Source organism: Microtus pennsylvanicus, chromosome 12, assembly GCF_037038515.1.
Source record: "Microtus pennsylvanicus isolate mMicPen1 chromosome 12, mMicPen1.hap1, whole genome shotgun sequence".
NCBI classification, from domain to species: Eukaryota; Metazoa; Chordata; class Mammalia; order Rodentia; family Cricetidae; genus Microtus; species Microtus pennsylvanicus.
The window spans coordinates 43,150,069-43,164,177 of NC_134590.1; positions in this window are offsets into that span (position 1 = coordinate 43,150,069).

Sequence of the window (14,109 nt, forward strand, 5' to 3'; positions counted from 1 at the left end):
GGCCATCCCACTAAACCATTTTATAGGTTGGTTTAACTACTTTAGATACCTCATATGTAGGTGGAGCATGTTCATTTGTTTGTTCCCAGCTGCTCAAGCACGGAAAAATCTCATAGAAACCATATTATTTGTAATCGTTTCAGCCAATAGCTTAATCATATTTTCTAGCCAGTTCTTATATTCTAAACTAACCCATCTCCATCAATCTGCATCACCACGAGGTTGTTGCCTACCAGCAAAGTTTCAGTGGGTTCTGGGATAGGTGTCCATCTCCTGTCGTGGCTACATCTTCTCCCTGACTCCACCTTCATTTTCCCAGCTTTCAGTTTAGTTTTCCTGCCTAACTATACTCTGCCAAAGTAGCTTCTTTCACAGGCCAAAGAAGCTTCTTTACTCATTAACCAATGAAAGCAACACATGTACAGAAGGTCTATTCCCCTTTTCTTTCTAAATGAAAAGGAAGGTTTTAACATAAAAGGAAGGTAAAGTAAAATTACATATAACCAAGCAGGATCAAGCAAGAATTATAGTTAAAATATTTATGTCTATTTTATTATCATAACTAAGGAAAATTATAACTCCCTATTCTTAACTCCATCAAAGACTCTCAAAGGATATATTACCTACACAATGAGGAAGGGCATTATGAGCAACTTCCACAACCCTAGTATTGACAGAGACATCTCACTGCCTGGACAGTCACCCAAAGATCTTCTGTAAAGAATGAGAGTTTTAGTCTCAGGGTTGTGGGTTCATGCCCCACACTGGTTGTCAGTCTGTAGGTGGAGCCTGTTCATTCATTTCTTCCTGGTTATTCAGACCCAAAATAATGACACAGAAACTATACTATTTGTAATACTTTTTGGCCCATAGCTTAAGTGTATTTTCTAGCTAGCTTTCATTCATAAAATAACCCATTTCCACTGATCTATGCATCACCATGAGGTTGTGGCCTTCCGGCAAAGTTTGGTGAGCTCTGGAGGAGGCATCTCTCTCTTGTGGCAGCTACATTGCTTCTCCCTGACTCTGCCTTCTTTTTTCCAGCATTCAGTTTAGTTTTCCTGCCTCATTCTACTCTGTCCTATCATAAGTCAAAGAAGCTTCTTTATTCATTAACCAATGAAAGCAACACATATACAGAAGGACTTCTCACACAACTCAAATAATATATATTTCCTTAACCTGGCCAAAGAAACTGTAACATTCTTTTTTTTTTGTTGTTGTTGTTTTTTCGTTTCTTGTTTTTCAAGACAGGTTTCTCTATAGCTTTGAATCCTGTCCTGGAACCGGTTCTTTTAGACCACATTTGCCTTGAACTCAGAGACATCTGCCTGCCTCTGGTTCCCAAATGCTAGGATTGAAGGACTGTGCTACCACTGCCCAGATCAGCAATTTAAAAATGTATATTATACAATGTTATCTTAGTGAAAGATAATCAGTATTGATCACCTCTTTTTCTTTATCTTTTCAACTATTTCTCTGAATCTCTCTTTTGCTCGCTCTGTCTTTCTCTCTGAGTCTCTGGTTTTGACATGTTTCATCTTATTATTTCACTCCCAGGCATTTCTCCCAAAAACTGAGATATGATTTTTCCTCCTGCTATGTTTAAGCCTGAATTTCTTGGCACATATGCAATTCCAAATGAAGTAAAAAGATTGGATCCTTGTCACAGTATGAAAATATAAACAGTTCAGCAAACTTCATATTATAAACCTGTGGTTCAGTAAGCACTCTTCTCTCCCATTTCACCATAATGAAGAAATCAAATTTAATAAAAAGGTGATTGATTTTATTTGTTGCTGGAATGATTGTTATGCTTCTTGTTGCATGTGGGATGCTTGATAATTTTGTTTATGCTCTTGCCCAAGGGAGTATGAACTGGCTTTGATAAACAAACATTCCTCCCCCCCACCTTACGTTCTGTCTTTCTCTGCCCATTAGTATTATTTTCTCTGGATTTAAGTAGATTCTGAATAAGTATTGATTGTGTAATATATTCTAGACAATATGCTAAGACTATTTATGTACTGCTATGTTAATCCGTCAAAACTTTTGTGAAAACAGAAACTTAGCGCTAGAGAAGTTCAATGCTGTATCTAAAAACACAGAGGCATGAAGTGCGTGGAATGAATTCCAACTAAGGCCAACCTTCCTCTTCATACATACAAATGACGGAGTGGTATTATTTCCATTTATTTATGAATGAGTAGGTGATATTTTCTCCATATAATACCTGCAGTAGTTACATGACTGTTCTGTGTTACCCTACCTCAACCACCCGTTCCCTTTGTCTGTTCATCATGCATAGTAATGTAGCAACAGTATCAATCTAATCATGTCCTTTTCTTTTGTTTCCCTTGACAACCATTCATATAACCATACTGTTTCAGCTTAAAGGCCAATCTCCAAATCAATGACGAATGTCTATATTGACTGCTCCCAATGGAGGAAAATTGCTTCAATTCATTCAGGATGAACACAGTGTTCTGTGACTGTGCTTCCAATCACTTGGAAAAAAGCTAATGAGTGCACTCTGTTTAAGCACAATGTGTTTGTTTTATATAACCATGACCAGAGGTAATTTGCAGTAAGAAAGAATTGTTTTCTCATCATAATATCTGACTTAGAGGTGGTATTTAAAACACATTAATTTTATTTTATAAGTGGATGGAAATTAAATATCTGCTGGAGAAATAACATACAAATCTGCATTAGTCATGTTACAGACTTCACATGTAGTTCTTGATATCTTGTTACATCTGGGACTTTTCTGTAAATCTTTTTTCTGCAAATGTCTTGCTGTATTTGTGGTAATAAGCTCAGTCTATCTCATCACTAAGACTGATGATTCAGTTATGTGTGTGTGTGTGTGTGTGTGTGTGTGTGCTGCATGAATTAGTTTATAAGACACCATGGACATGCAGGATCCCCTGGAGATCAGAAAATGCTTAATCTCCTGTTTTAAGTGGATGAACTTCCAAGTAAATACTGGGAACTGAACTTTGCTACTATGCAAGAAGAGTCAATGTTCTTAACTACTGAACCATACCTGATCTTCTTAACTAAAGGAATTTGTGATAATTCAAAAAATGATATCAAAGCCGGGCGGTGGTGGCACATGCCTTTAATCCCAGCACTTGCCAGGCAGAGGCAGGGAGATCTCTGTGAGTTTGAGGCCAGCCTGGTCTACAAGAGCTAGTTCCAGGACAGGCTCCAAAGCCACAGAGAAACCCTGTGTCGAAAAACCAAAAAAAAAAAAATGATATCAAGCTTCAACACATTCATTCATAATCAAAAATGATATTAAAATATCAAGAAGACAAAAAACATGGAAAAATACTTATAACAACTGGAAATTTCATATATAAGAGTGTGAATGCCTACTAGGAGTATACTTTAATATTTCTGATGTTTTTCAAATCAGAATTTTCCATGTACTACCTGTATTTTGAAACTCCAGCCATAACGATAGTTAAAAATATGATTGTCAAAAGTTTGACTAACAATTTATTTTATTTTATTAATCATACAAAATCCCCAGATTTTACTTCCTACATTTTCCAGTACATTTTTAAAGCTGAAATAAAATACAACTGTCAGTTTATATGAGCGTTAGGCATAATTACACGCAGCTCTACAAAAGCAGAGGTCACTAGATTTTTTCCCCTACTTAATAGTCTCATTATTGTGTCCTGAATTCTTTTCAAATTTCTTTGAATAGTTTGATGTAAGAGTGGCTCAAAGTAAACACCACTTTTTATGTTACTAGTAATACCATTTCTCTAACTAGCTTTATTTCTTTTCTCTGTCACCATGACTTTAATTTGTTGGATGGTGAAGAAAGATGTTTCTAATAGTCCACTCTTGCACTCTGTGCACTGAGTTTCTCCATTATGGAATACATAGCAAGCAGATTTGGACCTCATGCAGATCCCTTCATAGCTCTGTTTAATGTAGCATATCAATCAACATTAATTACTGAAAGAGTAGGAAAGACTGGAAATTTCCCAACCTAGCATTTCTGTGTTTGGAATTTCCTTAGTCAGTAAAGGCATATCTCAGATTGGTACATTAGGTTATCAAAGAAGTTTTATAAACCTGGGGACCGAGAATAAGCAGAAACTATTACCTTGCAAGGTTGGTCCTTGCATGCTAATGTGCTCTTAGAAGGATTTTGTTCACAGATGGGTATAGATGCTGCTTTTGGGGAAGGCAATTATTATTAGTGTTAAGATGAAACCTTGGTAAATGATTTGTTTAGTTTTGACACAAGTTGGATTATTTGGAGTCTACAATCCTACATTTTCTATGCAGCATTTTATTCTTTTCAAACAAACTCAGTAAAGGGAGATTTAATATGGATTTGTAACTAAAGTCTGTCAGCATTCTTGAATATTTTATCAGCAGAACTAACAATAATAATTTCCCGACTCCCAAGTATATGCTGGCAGCTGAACAGAAATAACATTTGAGTATAAGACATGCCTTTTTTAGGGCAAAATCTAATAATAAAAAGAGCAGAAAATAAAGGTATAGTACTATAGACCATGACATTTTCCAGAAAGTGAACAACATATGCCATCGTCTTTGGTAGGATACACACATGCCTCTTCTGATTGGTTCATGGAAGCTCTTTACAGAACCCTGAGACTTTGAACATGAGTAGCTATAGACACTGATGACCAGTTCTCTTGCTGGAAACATCACCCTGTAGAAATTTTGAAGTGCAGCTCATAGCAATACTTAAGAAAACCATGTGCCCTGATTAATGTGGAGCAGTTGCTCTTAACCTTCCTAATACTGTGACCATTTAACGCAATAAGTTAATTTCTGGTGACCCCTAACCATAAAAGTATTTTCACTGCTACTTCATGACTGCAATTTTGCTACTCTTATGAATAATAAATTAAATATTTATGTTTTCTGATCACCTTAAGCAGATTCTATGAAAAGGTCCTTTGACCCCCAACGGAGTCAAAACCCATACATAGTTTGACAATTGCTGATGTAGAGCAATGAGCACCATTCCTGTTTTCAGGCTTATCAAATTTGATTTCCTTCATGATAGCAAACATAGATGTTCAGGCTTATGGCTCTCCTTTAATTAAATCCAATATAAATAGAAAAATCGAAAAAAAAATTAAATTGTACTTCTGTGTTACATGAAGCATTGATTACAATTAAATTTTTACTTGATATTTTATTTATGTGGTTATTAGACAGAAAATGTATAGAGTAGCTAGTTGTCCTTGGATGGAACATACATTGTTTATCCTTTACTGACCATTACTGCTGGACTTTCTATTCATAATCTTATGAGTTTAAAATTATGAAAGCATGTGGGAGCCATAACTATCCCTAAATGCCTAACATTGCCATAAGTTCATACACTTTTACTGTATATGTATGTAAATTAAGTCATCTACCACTCAGTTTCTTTGCAAGGGAAAAATACATATAAAATGCAACTCCACCAAAAACAGACAAAGGTTCAGAGTACAAGAATATGATTTTTTTCTACCTGAAATACTTTACTCTGAAAGGTAATTAAATTTGTACACTCAACCTACAGAAGGATTCTCCTCATCATTCAGTAAGGACTCATTTAGGTGGAAATCTTTAATAGTTTTCATGTTTCATAATAAATCTTCATCTCTTCTTTGTTTTATTTGTGAATTAAGCGGTAAGTCCAAAATAGAGAGAAGCATTTAAGGAATGCAACTGAGTGACTGATGACTATTACAAAAGCCGAAATGGAGAGTATCTCCGAAACCAAATGGAAGAGAAAGAACTCTCAACTTATAATAGTAATAACTAGAGATTTGGGGGTAACTACTATTTGTCAGTGTGTTTTGTGTCCTAGAGAAAAAAAGTTCATTAATATATATGTGTGTGTGTATATATATATTATAATAATATTAGCATATGATAAATTATATATATTATAATTTCAGATTTTAAATATTTTAAAGGTATCAAATTTCTGATTTCTTTCTACACAGCTTCATTTATTTCATCCTTATTTTAATTATTTTAATTCATCCTAAGAAAAAGGGCTTAGCTCTTCCTGCCTTGGGGCATCTGTTTAAGTTAAAGTGAATCACAGGACAGTGATGTGACCAAACAAGATTTTTATTCAATGCATGGAACAGTTAATTTATAATTACAAGGTGAAAATAGTTTCACAAGTATTCCTGCTTTCATCGGCATTCTCTCTAGGAAGATAATTCTTTTAAAAGGAGCATTAACTCTACTGCTTTAACGGATCCTGGCTGGCTAGTCCCCCAATGACTGTCATATTGGTAGAGAGCCTGAGTAACCCAGTAGCTGTTCAATCCAGAAAGCTGGAAGCTGAAGAACAGGAGGATCCTTGGAAAGCCAGCAGTCTTGAGCCCATATCTGAAGGCTGAAAAAGCTGGGTTTCAAATGTTAGCAAAGGATGGTAGCAGCAGTGTAAAGTCAACATTGGAGAAGATTCATTCAGAACCAAGGGGTAAATACAGAAATGCAAATAACAGCAACTTTTGCCTTCAACATCCATATATCTGGGCCATTGAGAGTAGATGGTGTCCATTCTGAGGAAGGATTTTCATTTGTCAGATAATGCTTCCAGAAAATACTCTTATTGGTTTGTTTAGGGGTGTGCCTTTTAGTTTATTCCACCTCAAATCAATTTGACTACGCAGGTTGATGATTCCAAACACCTTCACAGACCAAAGTTCACATGTCAGGATGTCAGGCAAGGTAGACTATTTTAAAAATTGTCAGCAGTTCTCATTCTTCACTATTAATTATGATTTCAATATTAGAGGTTTTGGATAAAGAGAAAATAATTTCTTTTTTGTCTTTTATTGCCAATCTGGCATTACCAACTTTTCTGTCATGAGCTAAATATGTTTGGTCTGCCAGAAGTCTCTGACATGGTTCATGTCATCAGACTTGCGGTGATGGACAAGGCATGAGAAGAGAAGTCTTATTATGTTTAATGAGAATATATTTGCAAAATGGATAGAAAGCATACATTGCTTTTGACCTGTGTTTTTGAAATCTTCCTAAAATACTTAGTATAGTAGGAAGAGAAAGCAGAGTTGAAATTTTTTGTTGTTGTTGGTGGTGGTGTTAAAAGAGACTATTTATAGCTTCTACCCTATGAAGACACAGATTTATGAATCACTTCATAGACTTTTCATCATGCAGAAACCATAGAAATATGGTTGTCATATTTTCCGGTTGGAGCCCATGGAAGTTACAGCAGATGAAAGCTAGTGATCAGAAATCAACCCACCAAAGGAATGATTCTCTGATGAGGTTAATCCTCTCCAGGAAAAGCTTACAGGACCATTGACTCTAGAAACTGTTGATCACGTTTGCTAATGCAGCTTGGTGTCTCCCCAATACCGTCATTGTAGTGTGAAATCTCATATGATGTGTATATGTAATCTCATGATTACATCTCAGTCTAAATGGCACATTAAGTCTTAATGTAGATGATCAAGAAGATGATTTTAATTTATCTGTATAATTTTGATATATAGAAAATATACTAAGACATGCTTCATAACTAGATCCAATGAGGACTGTAGACACTTAAAAGCCTGCTTACTTCATTTTGCTCAGTTTTACCTCAGATCAAATTCAAACTAGAATAAAGGCTTTTTGTAAATAGATTATAAGTTTAAAACTGCACAGCTGTGCACAGGGTCAGAGTCACAAGTATCTAACCAAGGATACTATAAAAGTACCCTAATAAAAGCATGTCAATGCTTCACTTGCCAAGTCTAGCAAGTAACAAAGTTTGTCACTGAGCACTGTACAACCCCTGTCTAGTTACAATCTTATTCCAGAAACATTGAAACTCATGTGTTGCCATGGTAAATAACTCGGTTATTTATTACTTACCCTAGAAATATGCTTTTGACCAATAAGAGGTAACACTTGTAATTTCTTTAACTTCAAGCCTCCTGTAAAGGAGAATTTTTAGGCTAGAATAGAAGATGCTAGAAGGAATTAGAATTAGGACAAGAGTATTAGAATAGAGGCAGAACAATAAAGAGACATGTCTGGAATAGCACACGTTTGAGAGAGACATTTCACCCTCAGATACCCTAAATTCCTTTTACTTCACTGTAGCATCAGATCTGAACCCTGAAGAGGACCCAGGGACTGGACCCCAAAGACCCTTGCTATTTTTCCAAACTACACTTGATGAAAATTAATTTTGACACCACTCTTAATTTTGTTATAGTCATGATGCCTATAGATCACTCAGAATCACAAACATAGCTAAGATATCCCTAAATCTTTCTTCCCATTATCATAACCCTCAGAATGGTTACATTTAAAAAAGCTCTTGTTTACATTCAAGAAGTAAAATTTGGGAATGAGGAACTGAGATCACTTATCTAAGTAAAATGATTTCTCTGAATATCCTGCAAAGAACATGAATGTAAAGATTTCTTCTTAAAAAATCCCTCCTTAGAAAGTTTTCCTTGTTTAAACCAACAAATACAGCTTAAGGGAAGAGGCTGAAGCATTTATCTGTTCATGTTTTGGAACTGGAACATCACATATCCTCCACTGCTGTAGTGTTTCTCTGTTCTGAGTTTTTCTGTTTGTTTTGTTTTGTTTGTTTCTCAGTAATGAGATTCCGGTGAGAATGTGACTGTGCTATTTGATCAACATAATAATTAAGGGCATAAGGGTAAAGTTTGTGGCTTTATTACGACAAGTAAACTACCTGCAAAATAAACACTGTCCCAAAGTCTAGCATTATTAAAGAGGAAAACTAAAGCCTACAGGCATGAAATATTCTGGAAAATAAAGTGAAATGGAATTGTGTGTATATGTGTATGTGTGTTGATATTTTAAAAATGACAAAAAATATTCTATAGTGTTTATTTCTTTGCTCAGAACTACTAGCTCTGGTTAAAACAATAATGATCATTTATATAATTATTAAACTATTCCCTTTCTGCAATATAGCTTTTACTTTACACATGCCGTCTTGAGATCTGTCTGTTCCTCTAAATAATAGCTAAGAGTAAAACTCATAGCCCACTTAACTTACCCAGTACGTTTTTACAACTTAAAACCATTTTATATCAATCCAATGCATAAGGATTGGTTTCTTTGTTTATAGATTTTAGCATGTGCTTTGAGCAACTAGGCAGTAATTTATATGCAGGCATCTTTTAAGATTATTGGGAAGAGAAATACCACACTAAAGAATGACTTGAGGGACTATCACCATACATGCATATGTTAGTCAGGATGAATATATTGCTTAAAGTATCTATAAGGAACCATTTAGTAGACACATCTTCAGTACGTGTCATTTTCAAGAAATAGAATTCAGGTCTTTTTTAAATTAATAAAAGAATAAGCTTATAAAATTTAGGATTAATTTGAAGCACTACACAAAATTTCTATATTCATAGAAGAAACACATGGATTGTTTTGGTATAACTTATTGCTGAGTACATGTATACAGCTGCTTTATGTTACCTCTGTCACAAGGTGTGCAATGACATCTAAAATTAATTGACCTTGCAAGCTCTAGTGAAAAGACATTGGCAGAGAGCATCTTGTCTGTATATTAAAATTTTAGGTTATCTGCAGAATTCTCTTCTTGCATGCTACCCCATATTCCCTATACAAGAGATTCATATTGTTTTTTTGGGTTTTTTTTGTTGTTGCTGTCATTGTCATATTAAAATGTCACTTCCCAAAGTACAGCAGTAGGCAGAGAATGGCTTCCAGAAATGACATTTCAAAATGCTGATATATTAGCATAGGATTTTGCTTTTATTTTCTTCTTACAAACTAATTCATCCAAGTTAATGTGGTTCTCAAACATAATTGCTAGACAAGGAATAGGTAAATTGTAAATAGTAAAATGGCCTACATTTCAACAACAGGAAGTTTTCTTGGTTTCCTAGTGCTGGTAGCTTGGAATTAGTATCACTGTGAGTTCAACTGAGTGAGGAAAGAAGGGCATAATGTGCGGGGAAGAAGTATCCCTAAATATTTTACTGCTGTGTTATCACAGAAGGCATAATTATATTTTATATTATGTTAAAATATTAAAAAAATATATTTTTCAGATTTTATTTTCTGAAATTGCCCATATATATTGAGCTTAACATTGTGTAACAAAATTATTTTCAACATTGAGAACTTGAATAGGAAAATGTGTATATTTCTTAACTTCCATTGGCTCGACACCTGGAATGTGTAGACAAATGGAAGCTTTTCTACCTCAACATAAATGAACTGCTGCAAATGAAATCACACTCATCTGAACAGACACAAGGCACATCAAAACTACCCCAACTCCATTCAAACAGATAAGTAAATCAAAGCATTTATGTTTTGCCCCACTTTTATTTTAATTTTTATTAAGTAATGTAACTCAAGTTTGTCAGGCAGAGCCATTAAATTAATAAAAATAAAGGCCTACAGACTAAAAGGTGTCTAAAAGATCAAAAGGAACCAAAATCCTTGGCAAGTAGCACACCCCAACACCAGCCACTTAAAACACGGCAGGGCTGAAAATACTAATACAATGATAAATATTTAAATTTAGCATATTGATGAAGCTGCTGAAAATCCAGAGCAGAAAAAATTCTTCTTTTACTGTGGAAAACAGGAGATAAACTGATACAAATTGAAAAAGATGTTAAGTTCCAGAATATGAACCTTATTTGGCAGATACTTCTTAGGCTGTGAAGTACATTAAGAGAAGTAGTACTGGATATCTTTTCCCATTCTGTAGGCTGGTCGTTTTGGCTTGTTGACCATGTCCTTTGCTTTACAGAAGCTTTTCAGTTTCAGGAGGTCTTATTTATTAATTGTTTCTCTCAGTGTCTGTGTTGCTAGGGTTATATTTAGGAATTGTTCTCATATGCCAATGCACTCAAGTGTACCTCCTTCTTACTCTTCTATAAGGTTCAGTCTGGCTGGTTTTATGTTGAGGTCTTTGATCCATTTGGACTTGAGTTTTGTCAGACAAAGGTCTGATCTCCAAACTATACAAAGAACTCAAGAAATTGGACACCAAACAATCGTATAAGCCAATAAAAAACAGAGTACAGACCTAAACAGAGAACTCTCAACAGAGGAATCTAAAATAGCTGAAAGACACTAAAGGAAATGTTCAACATCCTTAGTCATCAGAGAAATGGAAATCAAAACAACTCTGAGATTTCATCTTAAACCTGTAAGAATGGTCAAGATAAAAAACAAAACCAAACAACAACAACCAAAACAAAAACAAAAAAAAAAAAACTGATGACAACTTATGCTGGAGAGATTGTGGAGTAAAAAGAACACTTTTGCATTACTGGTGGGAATGCAAGCTGGTTAAGCCCTTTGGATATCAGTGTGGTAAGTGCTCAGAAAATTAGGAAACAACCTTCTTCAAGACCCAGTAATATAACTTTTGGGTATATATCCAAAGGATACTCAATCATGCCACAAGGACATGTGCTCAACTATGTTTAGAACAGCATTGTCTGTCATAGCCATAACCTGGAAACAACCTAAATGCCCCTCAACTGAAGAATGGATAAATAAAATGTGGTACATTTACACAATGGAGTACTACACAGCAGAAAAAAATAATGGCATCTTGAGTTTTGTAGGTAAATGGATAGAGCTAGAAAACATCATATTGAGTGAGGTAACCCAGTCACAGAAAGACAATTATCACATGCATTTACTCATAAGTGATTTTAGAGCATAAAGCAAAGAAAACCAGCCTACAAATCATAATCCCAGAGAACTTAGACAACAATGAGGACACTAAGAGAAACATATATAGATCTAATCTACATGGGAAGTAGAAAAAAACAAGATCTCCTAAGTAAATTGGGAGCATGGTGACCTTGGGGGAGGGCTGAAGGGGAGAGGAAAGGCATTAAGGGAGAAGAGAAAAATGTAGAGCTTATTAAAAATGAGAGAAGTAATGGAGAGTGAACCTTTCATGGCAGATACTTCATAGGCAGGGCAGTACATTAAGATGAATAATCTTGAAGTACCAAGGAAAAGGAAACAACAGATTGGAACAGTAGGAAAGAGGTAGAATGGAGATGTTATAAGGAATATTTATGAACTTTTTTTGTGTGGTGTGTGCTGCAACAAGATGCTTCATGGATAGATTAGGGAATGTACAATTCACAATAAAATCCAAACAGAAACATAATTAATGGACAACAATATGTAATGGGTCATAGTGAATTACCATTAGGTGGTGATATTAGTGTTTCAAACATTTGCAGATCTTCAGAGCTCTTGACCCATACTTATTGTTCTATACCACATAATCCAAACCCATACAACAGCAGTGACAGCTAAAGGACAACCCAAAGAATGTATTTTTTTTTATATGGTATCAGTTTTATGCATATGCCCAGATGAACTTCCATTCAAACTTTGTTTACTAATCAGTAAACAATTCTTGCATAAACAATTCTGGGCATGATACTGTATCGCAAATTATACTATCAAATACCTTTATAATAACTATTGTTATTATACTTATAATGTGTTACACATTTTACAAATCAAATGATGCCATATTTATTGAAACAGACAAAAGTTTCAATTTCTCATTTTTTTTCCTCTAACATACTGTGAGAAGTCATTAGAAGAAGAAAACAACACAAAAGTGGACTCTCTTCGCAACCATAACCAGGGAGTTGCCTGTAGTGCTGGAAATCATAAGCTTTTAGAAGATAGAGTAGGTAGCCATGAAGAATTTTTCTCTCTCTCTTCAGTTTGGTAATTCCTTTGTGGTAAGTGAAATTCTTTTTGACATTTATTCTTCCATTTTAAACATACCTTAATATAATAGGAAGCTGCTTATTTGTTTCCCAACCTCCCGGCAGCTCAGAACCAAATGACCACAATAAAACTATATTATTTGCAAAACTGTTTGGCCAGTAGCTTAAGCATTTTTCTGGCTAACTCTTATATCCTAAACTAACCCATCTCCATTAATTTGTGTATCGTCAGGTGGCTGTAGCTTACTGACACAGTTTTGGCATGCCCTGGCTTCTCCTGGCTCTGCCTTCTTTCTCCCAGCATTTGATTTAGTTTTCCCTGCCTAGTTCTACTCTGTCCTAACAACAGGTCAAGTCAGTTTCTTTATTAACCGATGATACTCACAGTATACAGAGGAGAATCCCACAGCACCTTAAAATACTATAATTTAGTTCCAGATTGAGAATTCTTGAACACAGCAGCTCATATTACATGATTAACTAAACCCAAGTATATTATTTGTATAAGCATGGCCTAAATTTTAGTATGCTTTTTATATTTTTAATGTTTGTCTCAGAATAATTTCTGGCTTGAACAAGAAAGAAATGTGTTAACAAGTACCAATAATAAGTATTTTATTTATAAAGCTGAAAATCAAAACTAGATAATACACAAAGTTATGTTTTACTAGGACAATGAAGATAAATGGATTTAAAGATTCTAAGCTGTTCACTAGATTTTATAGGTAACAGTGTATCTACCTGAACTAAAATATTCATTCATGTTTAAGAATTATACAATAAACAGTACTTGGCCATTGTGGTGTATGCCTATAATTCCAACACTTAGGAGGCAGAGACAAATGGATCTCTGTGAGTTCAAGGCCAGCCTATTCTACAAGAGTTAATTCTAGGAATTCGGGGCTGTTACATAGAGAAACCCTGTCTCAAAAAACCAAAAATAAAAAAATAATTATGCAATAAACAATGACCACATGTATACTGAAATATTTTATACAGTAAAGGTCAGATTCCTGGTTATAATTCATGATTTTAGGAACCACACCAAAACAGTGCTGCTGATGGACAGAGGGAGACATTTGAGTCCTCTACAAAGCAGAAAAATCATTATTCAAAAACAAGCTCAGAAACAGTGATTCATGAAGCTTGCACTTATGGCAGTGGTCATTCTGAGCAGTGGTGTGTGAACTCTGCTTAGTCCCAATTGGGTTTGCGTTGTAATTAACATTGGTGTCAAGAACTATGATACGAAATTCTCCTTTACAATTTATGAAGAACTTGATTTAGCACCTTTATCTTGCTTTGTAATCTGGTTACATACTGATAG